General features: G+C 45.2%; 1 protein-coding gene and 1 long non-coding RNA gene across 3 annotated transcripts in view; one reads left to right on the top strand and one right to left on the bottom strand.

The window, feature by feature from the left end:
* LOC135900181 (oxytocin-neurophysin 1-like) overlaps positions 1 to 14226 on the top strand; it is a 77120-nt gene that overhangs the window by 13737 nt on the left and 49157 nt on the right. The window lies entirely within an intron of this gene.
* On the bottom strand, positions 393 to 6716 carry LOC135900177 (uncharacterized). The gene is made up of 2 exons (XR_010563815.2): positions 6617 to 6716; positions 393 to 563 (listed from the first exon to the last, which is right to left on the bottom strand). It is a non-coding gene; the product is annotated as an uncharacterized lncRNA (long non-coding RNA).

Raw genomic sequence — 14226 nt, forward strand, 5'->3', positions numbered from 1 at the left:
CTATGACATTCTGCATACACTTGCCAACAAACATGCATTTTCATTAATTTATAGACACTCTATAGACACAGACATTTTATAGACAAGTCTACAAAGAGTGTATAAGGCCATAACTCCATAGCGGCTATCTACAAGTTAGTTTACATTTTTCATTACATGCGGTAGCAAAACGTTTTGAATGTATTTCATTTCATTTTATAGATATGAAATGCATGGAAATGCATGGAATGCAGATATTATGCATGTACACCTGTTCCTTTTCATCCGCACTTATGCATTACCGTTAGTAGATTAATAAAGCTCCTGAACCAGCTGTACTTTCATATATGTTGCATAAACAGAAAGAATTTATATAGTGCTGAATCATGCAGTGCAAAAAATAAAACTGCACCGGCAATGCATTAACCGTTTTTATTGCTCGATATAATACATGAATTCCTTAAATTCTTGTCTTATGCTATTATGGAAACAGATTAAATATTTACACTACTCCTTGGCAAGCATGGTCGCCAGGCTGGCCTTGACCTTTGTGTCATTAGTCCCAAAGGTGCTGCAGGTGTATGCTGCAAATAAGTACATGCAGCAATATGAGGCAAAAATAACAGATGTGTATTCTTTGTATGTTCATTAAGCAGCTGAATATATTTACTCAAACCATCTAAGTCAATACTTAATGCGGTTTAACTATGACTAATGGCAGCTTGTCAATACAAATCAGTACCTTTATGCAATGTTCTATTGCATGGTATGGTGAACAATTAAACTGTCACAACTGCTGCTCGTGTCAGCAACAGTATGTTCCCTTTTATGACAAGTTCATATATGATGCATTAATGTACTTATCCCAAATGGTCCTTATATTTATTGCGGAAACGTTACCCAGTTGGGCTGTCTGTACAGATTTTTGGCTGGTAGTTAAGTATGCCCGTGCAGAGGGATGTTTTCAGAAGACGTGACTGGAATATTCCCAGTATCATGCCTTAGATTGTAATTTATTTTGCTTAGTACACATTGAAATGTATTTCTCATACTTTTAAATGAATGGGTCATTGGCCATAACTTCAACAGATGGCAGATGGGTTGATTGTATTGATATGGTACCTTAATTTCTTGCAGGTAATGAGGCCTCTTGGGCATGCTAACAGGTTTCCAAGTTAGGTATACTACATGAGCACCCGAAATACCACACGAGCACTTTGTGTCATGGCACGACAGATATGCACCTCCTAGGAAACGGAACTGATAGTATATATAGTTCGAATGAATTCTATCACAGTAAATTATTTAAGGTGCTTTGAAAGATGAAAATTTTTTCTAGGCTATCGAGGTTCAGGACGTTTAGTTAACGCAAAAAAAAACATATTGAGTAAGAAATGCCTTGTCAGTCTGCTTGACTTTCTTTTTTTTTTCAATAAATACAACCAATTTCCTTCAATTTTTATGAAGTGAAACGTTTTAAAAATATATTTAACACAGAGACTTTCTGGAAACTTTGACATGTAACAAGACAGCATACCTATGTGGCCAATTTAAAGTTTCCCGATCTTTTTCCAAGCATTTCCTGGCTGTTTTCATGAAAATTTTCTGGCGATCTATGACGCCTGCAGGTTAAGTGCAATAAAAAATACTATGGCTTAATGCTTGCCAAGTAGTGCCAGTCCATAATATTTAGATAAAACGAATAACACGTCAGTCACTTAACATGTAGTATTAGATGCAACTGACTTGAATCCCTTGTGTAATAAAGCTGACCAGGCACGTACCCAGGATTTTTTTTCGAGGGGGGCCCACCACCACCACCACCACCACCACCACCACCATCATCATCATCATCATCATCATCATCATCATCATCATCATCATCATCATCATCATCATCATCATCATCATCAGCCTGTTTTATGTCCACTACAGGACGAAGGCCTCTCCCTGGGATCTCAAATTACCCCTGTCCTGCAGCCAACCGATTCCAACTAGCACCCGCGAATTTCCTAATTTCATCGCACCATCTATAGTTTTCTGCCGTCTTCTACTGCGTTTCCCTTATCTTGTGCCCATTCTGTAACCCTAATGGTCCAATACTTATCTAATCTGCGCATTACATGACCTGCCCAGCTACATTTTTTCCTCTTGATGTCAATTAGAATATCGTCTATACAAACCGCTCTCTTTCTCTCTCTTAACGTTATGCCTGGCAATCTTCGTTCGACCGCTCTTTGCGCGTTTCTTAACTCGATCTCAAGTCTCTGCCCCATATGTCAGTACTGGCAAAATGCACTGAGTGCACACCCTACTTTTGAATAATAATGGTAAGCTTCCAGTCAGGAGCTGGCAATGTCTGCCGTATGCGATCCAACCTATTTTTATTCTTCTGTGAATTTCCTTCTCATAATCAGGGTTCCCTGTGATTAATTGACCTAGGTAAACGAACTCTTTCACAGTCTCTAGTGGCCGACTGGCGATCCTGATGTCTTGTTCCTTTGCCCGACTATTTATTATTATCTTCACCTTCTGCATATTCATATTCAACCCCACTCTTACATTCTCTCAGTTAAGGTCTCGAATCATTTGTTGTAACTCGTCAGCATTGTTGTTGAGTAGAACAATGTCACCGGCAAACCAAAGGTTGCCGAGATATTTGCCGTCGATCTTCACTCCTAAGCCTTCCCAGTTTAATAGCTTGAATTATTCTAAGCATGCAGTGAACAGCTTTGGAGAAATTGTGTTTCCCTGTATGACCCCTTTCTCTATAGGTATCTCCCTGCTTTTTCTTGTGTAGAATTAAGGTAGCTGTAGAGCTGTAGAACCTCTGTAGATATTCTTACGCGAAGGACGAGTCAGTAAGACGAGAAACTATTTAAAGATTATATTTACAACAACGGTTGCAGCGCTGACCGGTTAGATTCACACCGCGAGCCCAGTTCGTTCTTCCTCCTCTTTTCTGGAGTGATGGCGCCCACGCGCCTCGTTCAAACAAATACCACACGCATGTAGCAACATTTTCCAAGCTTTTTACGTGAGCGTTCTGTACTCCTTGATTGCGTAGTGCCTCTTTGACTGCTGGTATCTCTACTGAATCAAATGCCTTCTCGTAATCTATACAAGCCACGTAGAGAGGCTTATTGTAATCTGCGGATTTCGCGATAACCTGAGTGATGACATGGATGTGATCCATTGTAATGTATCTCGTCCTGAAGCCAGCCTGTTCCCTTGGTTGACAAAATCCAGTGTTGCCCTTATTCTATTGGAGATTATTTTGGTAAATATTTTATATAATACTGGGAGCACGAGAATGGCCCTATTATTTTTCAATTCTTTAACGTCTCCTTTTTTTGTGGATTAGTATAATGTCTGCATTCTTCCAGTTTTCTGGGACCCTTGCAGTCGATAGACACTTGGTATAAAGAGCCGCCAGTTTTCCAAGCATTATGTCTCCTTCAGTTTTGATTAAATCGACTGTTATTCCACCTTCTCCTCCCGCGCTCTTCACCGTTTCATTTCTTGCAGGGCCCTTCTGACCTCATCGCTAGTTTCTGTATCCTGTTCATTACTGTTTCTAAGTGAGGTATCGTGGTTTGTCCAAAGCCAGGTTTCTTTTTTCCTGATTTCAGGCTGCGTTCATTTTTTACAGCTTCTTCAGTCTTTCTCATGTTATAGTTTCGAATAACAGTTATTTTCGCCTTGTTGATCAGTTTTGACAGTTCCGCGAATCGCGTAACGCTGTGCGGCTGCCAGTCCCAGACAACCGCGTAGAGCGCAGGACTCTGCGATTCTATAGATGTACTGCGCTCACCGCGAAAGGTTAGAAAAACACCCACATAAGCACAGCAGAGAAGTGGCTACGTGATACGGTTCGACCGATAACTGTAGAAGCGTCATTCAAATCAAGTAATTGTTCTCCACTTCCGGCAGCGTTTTCTCTACTTCCTTTTAAAAAAAAAAAATGTTGATCCATAAATATTCTCATAAACAACGGTTAACTTCTTTTATTTTTCGCTTTTCCTTGCAGTTTGGTTGTTGCCTTGGCTTTCTCCCTTAGTAGATCGCTTAATTTCTCAACTCCTTCCGATTTTTGTTTCCTTGCCAATTTTGCACAAAACGTGCTATACAATTAGGAAAAAAACAGGCGAGGTAACGGGCGACAGTCATCTTGCTTATGGGTTTAAGGGTTATTGCAGGATTTCACGATGGATGCACTTTACCATTATTTTATTTCCCACCTTATCTAACCCATATCACGTGTATATGGTTGCGGGCATCTGCCAGCCTCGCGGCGAGCCGTAACCCAAGGAAATAATGAAGCAAAGGGATAAGTTAAACGCAATGGGCGTTTTCTCCGGCCGCAACTCGTTCCACGAGAGTACAGACCAGCTCAGTAACAGCCGCATCCCTTTCCTGGTCCCAGGCTCAGCCTAAACAATGAAGGTTGAACTAACAAAAGCAACAGCTATGCGCGTGACGGTTGAATAGATGGTGAAAACTGAACGCATCTCGAGTTAATCGCATGGGTGTGGAATCTATGAGAAAACTGTCCTTCACATTATAAGAGATGCCGATAACTACTGCCATCTAAAAGGAGTGAAAAAGGCAACATAATGCTGACCGATTAATCGCTGCCAAGTCTCAACATTGATCTGGCGGCGCTTTAGAAATATGTGAGGAGTGGTGGCGTGGGTGGGGAGGGGGGGGGGGGGGGTATGCCACTTGATTTCGGGGGGGGGCCCGGGCCCCCCCGGGGCCCCCCCCCTGAGTACGTGCCTGAAGCTGACAAGGGCTTCGGCAAGTTCGTAATTGATGGCCACACGAGTACAGCACGGAAGACACAGAGACACGCGTAAAACAAATGCAACAATGTGAGGGAAAACTATACAATGAGTTATTTTTACGGTTCAATAGTAGTTTTCTATATAATTTGCTCTCACCACTTATGCCTCTAGTTAACTTTGTTTACCTATGACTAAAGACTACATGGCAATATTAATCAGTACCATTATGATGTTTCGTTATATTATAGTATGATAAGCAGTTAGACAACCATAATGGTCGCCGGTGTTAGCAACGGTACGTTTCGTTTCAAGACAGGTTCATGTGACACACAGTGTACTCATAAAAATGAAAGAAATGTGAGAATCCCAAACGATTCCTATAATAATAATTGTTGAAACAAAGATACCCTGCTGGACTGTGCACATTTTTCAGGTGTTAATGCAATGTGCCCGTGCCGATCGAACATGCTCAGCATACTGACTGTGCAGTTTTGAACAATCACGTTAACATTTGCAATTTATTTCCGCTTAGAACAGTCTGCATTGTCTCTTTTCTCATACTTCGAGATGAATACATTTGCCACACTTTCAGTAGAATGCGCATGAATGGGGGCGTACTGATCAGGTCACTTATCAACTAAAACATGTTACGATCTCTTAGGTGTGTTAATAAGGGTAGAACAAATGCAATGTCCACTGAATTATTTGAATAATCTGTGCGTTATCTACTAAGAAAAGACCACCAAATTGATAATCTGGCTCTTTTTTCTTTTGTACAGCGCATATAGTATGCAGTCTGTCCAAGACGACGGCACTACATGCAACAGTAATGAAAACCGGAACACTTATTGCGCACGACAAGGGCTTCATACCGTGCACGACTGGCACAATGCGAATCTGCGCCAGCAGCTGCCTAGAGATTAAGAGCACGTAAACTGCATAACCCCGAAGCATCGAAAGGCGCTTAACGCTTTTCATATAGCTCGAAAGATAACTTCTGCTGCTAAACTGTTTAAAAGAGAGACAAAAAACAAATCTTCCAACTACCGTCAAACGCAATGCCTTCAGTCTGAAACGTGTAAAGGTGCTTCCCGGAGCGACTAATTTATTGTGCTCCAATTTTTTCGGCTAAGTTGCGAAGCTGCGAGTGACTGAGCTTATCGCAGGTTTCATGCTCCAAAAGCGTTTGTGGTTGCATATAAATAGATTGGGTGAATCTAGAGATTTTCGCTTGACATTTCTTCAAGTCTCGCGTTTTGCTTGCGGTAACTTCCCAAAATTATTTAGATTGGTTGCCAGAAACCTTAAAAATACTGCTACCTTAAAAACAATGCGAAAACGGCAGTGCACACACTGCTGATGCATGCCCCGCAAACACGGCCTTTCATCCGAGTACGTTAGCAGTTATTTAACTATACGTGTCTGTCAGAACATTCTTGATGCTAACACAATTTCGAGATATATACGTAAAGCGTGTCACGAGAATTTCACTACACATGCGGCGCAGCATTCATCGCGGCCGGATCAAGCGCCACGAAATGAGATCTACCACACTGGCTGCCCAACATACACAATCCGCTTAGTGGTAGCTCAATATCAAGTTAAAACATGGTGTAGCTTCCTTCTTTACGCACCCAAACTATTATGCGAAAATCAACAAGCCCGAGCGATCGCTCGCCGTAAAACATTCCGTATAGTAGAAGCGAGAACAAGAGCGCGTTATGAAACCATGTCAACGACAAACCGACACTATACCCGAGTCGCCTGCGCTACATACAGCCGCTTCGCGCTACGAAATGCGCTCACATAATCATGAGCTATTGACACAAAACATCTTTGCTAAAGCTTACCGTTCAGTGTAGTTGACGTGTGATGCCACAAAGATGACACGCATACACAGACACCAACGTTCAGGCGGACACCGCACACCGGTACAACCGTTCACGTGCCCGGCGCGCTCGTTGAGATGGCGCACCGCCGCGCATGCGCAAGATCTCCGAACATGCGCAGGAGCTCCGCGCGCGAGGACGCGCGCGCTCGGAGGAGTGTGAGCGCCTTTTCCTCCTTCATTTTAACGCGATAGCGTTAAGGAGCTCGTGTCGCAGAAAAGCCGGTGTCGTCGGCGTCGGTGTCGGTGTCGGCGTTTGCGGCGTTGACCGGGAGCGATAAATCATGGCAGGCGCTTTATAAATAAAAAGCAACTTCCTAGATTGGCCCGGTGGGAATCGAACCAGGGTCTCCGGAGTGTGAGACGGAGACGCTACCACTCAGCCACGAGTTCGATGCTTCCAAGCGGTGCAAACGCGCCTCTAGTGAATGCGGTGTTGCCTTCGAAACGAGCCGTGGAAAGTTATACTGCGGTGTATATCGGTAATTATGAACATGTAACGTACAGAAGTCACAATTACACGAGTTGCGAAGTGCGTTTCCGCTGCATTTCTGCGCTTTCCGCACACGCAGAGCCATCTTGCGGCAAACACAGAAGACCCCCTCCTCTCAATGTACGGCGCTGCCCCGACAGGAGGCGCGCCGCGCGCGCATTTGGACCGCTGCCAGGCGCGTCGCGGGACTCCCTCTCCCCTGACGACCCTTCCCCGTGCTCCCGGTTTAGATCACTATCTGTCTCTCTGCCCGTGCCGATCACGACGTTTGGCTGGCGTAGATCGTTTCCCCTCCGAGACACCGAGTTCTTTGGTTCGTTCCGTTCGCTCAGGCGCACGTTTCGTTGCCGCGCCGAACGCTGCGTTGCTCGACGCTCACCGCGTGATAGGTGGGCGCTAAGTCCGATGCGGGGCGCATCGTAAGTGATCGCTGTGCCGTAGCGCATTGTCGACCCCTTGGCGGGTCCACGGGAACGCTGTCGCGTCCCACTCTTGAAGGCGAAGCTTAAGCGTCCTCCAATTTTTTTTTTTTCGCTCTCTCTCTGCGCGCCATGCGCGCCGGAACGGGTGGCTTATTCATCTTTATCACCATTATTCATCTTTTTTCGTGGACGAAGGAAATGCGCTGGCAGGTTGTATGACAAACGCTGTGGGCTATCGTATGAGACTGGAACGCTAACTTGAATGCGCTGTTTGTAAAAGCCATTACAGGGCCCTTCAAACGTTTCAGACGCACTATTGCCAGCGTCGATTAGTAATACAGCGTACTTGTAGCATATCTTCCAGCGTACCACCAAATGTGATGCCCGCACGTATGTTAGTGCTAATTTTCTGTTCCGGTGATAGGTCAAAGCAATCAGTACAGCATTGAGGTACTCATATGCGTGGCTGCCCAGGCATACCGCCGGCGAAATACTGGGTGGGCTCTGATGATTTGGCACCTATTTTAAGTGAATGAGAAACTTTGATGGGTTTATAGTGCAGGATATCAGTCAACAAAAAACCGCCCTATGTTAGTGACGCAGCCGAGGTATGAAGAAAATGTGAAAAGTATCCGAGAATCGGACGACACACAACGCGAACACCACATGCGCGACATCGGTTCATCGCACATTCACAAAGTCCGCGTTGTCAGCTACAAACATTACGAGTGTCCTTGCTGTTAGCTCGATGCCTGTTTGGAATCCACTTGTAGCTGAAGCTGGCGTTCATAACAACTATTATAACAATTGGATCGGCGTTTTGCTTTCTTTATTCTACTGCCGCAAAAGTGATGCGACAACTGTGAAGACTGTCTTGGGATTGCCGAGACCGACTACGTAGATCATATCATGTGGTCAACAAATGCGGAGGTATACACTATGTGTATACTAATGTCTACAAATAGGCTCTACAGCAATCTCAGCAGTATACAACTTCAGTGGCTTATATCAAACGCAGCTACGTATTATCCACCGGTACCTGCGCTTGGTTACAGCGTACACGGGTTGGGCCCAGATTAACGATGTTTGTCTATTGTTAATCTATAGATATGCAATACCACGACAACTCAGAGGCAGACCAGATGGTGAATTCACCACCTGGTCTGCCGGCTTTCGCGACTTATTCACCACCTTTGCCACATCATCACCATCTGACCTTCACCAGCTGGTCTCGCGAAGTGTACGTCCGGGAAGCAGCCAGGTTGAGGGCCTTCGGGTGCCTGGAAGACCTTTGTGACTCGGACGTTGCCTGTTCCGCCGCGATCCTCGTTCGGTGCAGCTGCACCGAATGACGACTAGCAGTCTGCACGGTTTGCCCGCCGCGCCGGGGTTGCACGCGGTGCCGGTCGCGCATGAACCAGTGCCATATCATCGCCTTCGCAGAGGGCGGGGAGTATGGGAACTCGGCATTACATATTATTGACTTTCTTATATAGACATTCAATACGCCAGGAGAGAAAAAGAAATAGAAACCTTAGCCGACTATTATTATTAACTGTCTAATATAGAGAGTCTATAGACAGAGTATGGACAAAAATAAATAGAGACTGTATCGGCTTTCGTCTTATCATCATCATCAGCCTGGTTACGCCCACTGCAGGGCAAAGGCCTCTCCCATATTTCTCCAACAACCCCGGTCATGTACTAATTGTGGCCATGCCGTCCCTGCAAACTTCTTAATCTCATCCGCCCACCTAACTTTCTGCCGTCCCCTACTACGCTTCCCTTCCCTTGGAATCCAGTCCGTAACCCTTAATGACCATCGGTTATCTTCCCTCCTCATTACATGTCCTGCCCATGCCCATTTCTTTTTCTTGATTTCAACTAAGATGTCATTAACTTGCGTTTGTTCCCTCACCCAATTTGCTCTTTTCTTATCCCTTAACGTTACACCTATCATTCTTCTTTCCATAGCTCGTTGCGTCGTCCTCAATTTGAGTAGAACCCTTTTCGTAAGCCTCCAGGTTTCTGCCCCGTAGGTGAGTACTGGTAAGACACAGCTATTATACACTTTTCTCTTGAGGGATAATGGCAACCTGCTGCTCATGATCTGGGAATGCCTGCCAAACGCACCCCAGCCCATTCTTATTCTTCTGATTATTTCTGTCTCATGATCCGGATCTGCAGTCACTACCTGCCCTAAGTAGATGTATTCCCTTACGACTTCCACTGCCTCGCTGCCTATTGTAAACTGCTGTTCTCTTCCGAGACTGTTAAACATTACTTTAGTTTTCCGCAGATTAGTTTTTAGACCCACTCTTCTACTTTGCCTCTCCAGGTCAGTGAGCATGCATTGCAGTTGGTCCCCTGAGTTACAAAGCAAGGCAATATCATCAGCGAATCGCAAGTTACTAAGGTATTCTCCATTAACTTTTATCCCCATTTCTTCCCAATCTAGGTCTCTGAATACCTCCTGTAAACACGCTGTGAATAGCATTGGAGAGATCGTATCTCCCTGCCTGACGCCTTTCTTTATTGGGATTTTGTTGCTTTCTTTATGGAGGACTATGGTGGCTGTGGAGCCGCTATAGATATTTTTCAGTATTTTTACATATGGCTCGTCTACACCCTGATTCCGTAATGCCTCCATGACTGCTGAGGTTTCGACAGAATCAAATGCTTTCTCGTAATCAATGAAAGCTATATATAAGGGTTGGTTATATTGCGCACATTTCTCTATCACCTGATTGATAGTGTGAATATGGTCTATTGTTGAGTAGCCTTTACGGAATCCTTCCTGGTCCTTTGGTTGACAGAAGTCTAAGATGTTCCTGATTCTATTTGCGATTACCTTAGTAAATAGTTTGTAGGCAACGGACAGTAAGCTGATTGGTCTATAATTTTTCAAGTCTTTGGCGTCCCCTTTCTTATGGATTAGGATTATGTTAGCGTTTTTCCAAGATTCCGGTACGCTCGACGTTATGAGGCATTGCGTATACAGGGTGGCCAGTTTCTCTAGAACAATCTGCCCACCATCCTTCAACAAATCCGCTGTTACCTGATCCACCCCAGCTGCCTTCCCCCTTTGCATATCTCCCAAGGCTTTCTTTACTTCTTCCGGCGTTACCTGTGGGATTTCGAATTCCTCTAGACTACTTTCTCTTCCATTATCGTCGTGGGTGGCACTGGTACTGTACAAATCTCTATAGAACTCCTCAGCCACTTGTACTATCTCATCCATATTAGTAATGATATTGCCGGCTTTGTCTCTTAACGCATACATCTGATTCTTGCCAATTCCTAGTTTCTTCTTCACTGTTTTTAGGCTTCCTCCGTTCCTCAGAGCATGTTCGATTCTATCCATATTATACTTCCTTATGTCAGCTGTCTTACGCTTGTTGATTAACTTCGAAAGTTCTGCCAGTTCTATTCTAGCTGTAGGGTTAGAGGCTTTCATACATTGGCGTTTCTTGATCAGATCTTTCGTTTCCTGCGATAGTTTACTGGTATCCTGCCTAACGGAGTTACCACCGACTTCCATTGCACACTCTTGCACATTGCAGGCTTTCGTCTATAGGTAGTCCATATAGAGGGGAAGCAGACAAAAAAGAAACAAACACTTTACGGAATTTTTTCTATAGACCGTCTATAGACTGCGCGTAGACAAAAAGAAATAAAAACCTTATTGACTTTCGTCTATAGAAAGTCTACAGACAGAGTATATGGACAAAAATAGACAGAGATATGTACCCACTTTCGTCTATAGGTAGTCCATAGAGGGGAAGTAGACAGAAAAGAAACAAACACCTTATCGACTTTTTTCTATAGACCGTCCATAATCTACGAGTAGACGAAAACAAATAGAAACCTTATCGACTTTCGTCTTTAGAAAGTCTGTAGACAAAGTATGGACAAAAATAGATAGAGACCGTACCCACTTTCGTCTATAGGTAGTCCATAGAGGGGAAGGATAAAAAAAAAACACCTTATCGACTTTTTTCTATAGACTGTCTATAGACTGCGAGTAGACAAAAAGAAATAGAAACCTTATCGACTTTCGTCTATAGAAAGTCTATAGACAAAGTATACCCGCCGTGGTTGCTCAGTGGCTATGGTGTTAGGCTGCTGAGCACGAGGTCGCGGGATCGAATCCCGGCCACGGCGGCCGCATTTCGATGGTGGCGAAATGCGAAAACACCGGTGTACTTAGATTTAGGTGCACGTTAAAGAAGCCCAGGTGGTCGAAATTTCCGGAATCCTTCACTACGGCGTGCCTCATAATCAGAAAGTGGTTTTGGCTCGTAAAACCCCATAATTTAATTTAATTTTATAGACAAAGTATGGACAAAAATAGATAGAGACCGTAATCCACTTTCGTCTATAGGTAGTCAATAGAGGGGAAGGATACAATAAAGAAACAAACTCCTTATCGACTTTTTTCTATAAACTGTCTATAGACTGCGAGTAGACAAAAGAAATAGAAACCTTATCGACTTTCGTCTATAGAAAGTCTATAGACAAAGTATGGACAAAAATAGATAGAAGCTGTATCGACTTTCGTCTATAGGTAGTCCATAGAGGGGAAGTAGGCAAAAAAGAGCAAACACCTTATCGACTTTTTTCTATAGACCGTCTATAGACTGCGCATAGACGAAAAGAAATAGAAACTTTATCGACTTTCGTCTATAGACAGTCTACAGACTTTGTATCAACAAAAGTTTAAATCTATAGAAAGGAAAGGTCGTCTATAAGAAGTCTATAGACTTTCTATAGACAGTCTAAAGTCATTTTTGTAAGGGATACCCCATTTCCTCCTTTTCTTCTTAGAGTGTAGAAATACATCGACGCAGCCGTTGCCTCCAAGGTCTTCCACCGCAATACAGTCCCTGGCAAGCTCTGCGAGGAAGATGTCAACAACAACCGCAAGCCAAACCGAGGGAATCCAAAATGTTGGTGTACCATGCATTGTCAACGTGCCTCGCGCGCCTAACCCGTTCCATGGCGACGCCTTTGAGGTCGTCGAAGACTGGTTAGACCATTTCGACTGGGTCGCCGCCTTTAATTATTGGGATGATCGCCGTAAGTTGAAGAACGCCTATGTTTCCTTTTTAGATGCGGCAAGAGTGTGGCACGAGAACCACGAATCTTTATTTACCAGCTGGCAGGAGTTTTTTGACTGCTTCGCGACGCTTTCAGCGCCCCCGAAAGGAAAGAAATAGCCGAACAGGCACTATCTATAAGGTTCCAAATGCCGAACAAAACCATCGCCTTGTTCATCGAAGGCATGACGCGATTGTTCCATCGGGCCGACTCACTAATGCCAGAAGACAAAAAGATGCGTCTGTTAATGCCAGGCGTAAAAGAACAGTTTTTTTGCGGGCCTCGTACGCAGTCCTCCTACAACAGTGTCTCAGTTCGTTCGCGAGGCAACAGTCATGGAACGCATGCTTCGGCAGCGGTTCTCGCAGTATGAACGCTAGACCACCATGACTGCTGCATGCTCGCTTGTAGCTGCAAATGATGACCGGGAGTCCCTTACTGAATTAACACGGCTGGTTGTTTGAGAAGAGCGCCAGAAGTGTTATGCGTCGCCTCCGGCACCTCCGAGTGCCGCGGCTCTTACGGATGTCATTCGGAAGGAAATAAGGCAAGTGGTTCGCCCCTCGCCACCCAACACGTACCGAACCTCCCATGTTCTCGTACCCGGATGCTCTTCGGTTTTCTACGCCATCGACGGCCCGTTTCTCGCAGCCGCCTGCTGGGATTCTTCGACGCTTCCCAAGTCCAATCCACCGCACGACCCCGCAAGAAGCCTTTCATCCTGGTCGGCGGAAGTTCACGGTATGGCGCGCTCCCGACAACAGTCCGTTGTGCTACCACTGTGGGGAGGCTGGACACCTGAATCGCGACTGCCAGTACCGATGAATTGGTCTGCGCGGATACCACCTGGATGCCCGTTGCACCCGCTATGGCGAACGCACGTACGAAATCAAGGAATACTTCGAAAGCAACCGTCTTCCCCCTGCCCCTCAGCGAAGACAGTCACGGTCGCCATCATCTCGTCGGCACGCACCACAATACCGCGCTCGATCTGCGATTCTCCTGGAGTCAACGGCGAAAGACCGCGCCAGGGAAACTGAAAACGGCGACCTCCGGGGGTGAGGCCACTGTCATGCGAACCGTCAGATATCCTCCGCCGACGCCACCCCATCATAACGTACCGCTTACCCCTCCTTTCGAAACCGCCAAAAGAACTTCAGCTGCTATTACTGTTTCCATCGACTGTTATCCGGTAACTGCACTTGTCGATACGGGAGCTGATTACTCGGTTATCAGTGCCTCATTGGCCACTCGGCTACGCAAGGTGCTGACAGCGTGGGACGGCCCACATCTGATCACGGCTGGAGAACACCTCGTGTCACCCATTGGAAGATGCACCGCCAGACTTGCAATTTGTACTTCAACCTTCGTACCGTCTTTCCCTGCGCTGCCCAAGTGTTCTCGGCTGGTTATATTGGGCACGGATTTCCTTCAGGAATATGGGGCATCATTATTCTGCGTGACTTGTTCGTGCCTTTTTCTAACTATATTTCTTCGGGTTCGAGTGGGGAGGATGAACATCATCGCACGGCTTTACGCATGGTCAATGACTGCGTA

Source organism: Dermacentor albipictus, chromosome 1 (assembly GCF_038994185.2).
Source record: "Dermacentor albipictus isolate Rhodes 1998 colony chromosome 1, USDA_Dalb.pri_finalv2, whole genome shotgun sequence".
In the NCBI taxonomy this organism is placed as follows: domain Eukaryota; kingdom Metazoa; phylum Arthropoda; class Arachnida; order Ixodida; family Ixodidae; genus Dermacentor; species Dermacentor albipictus.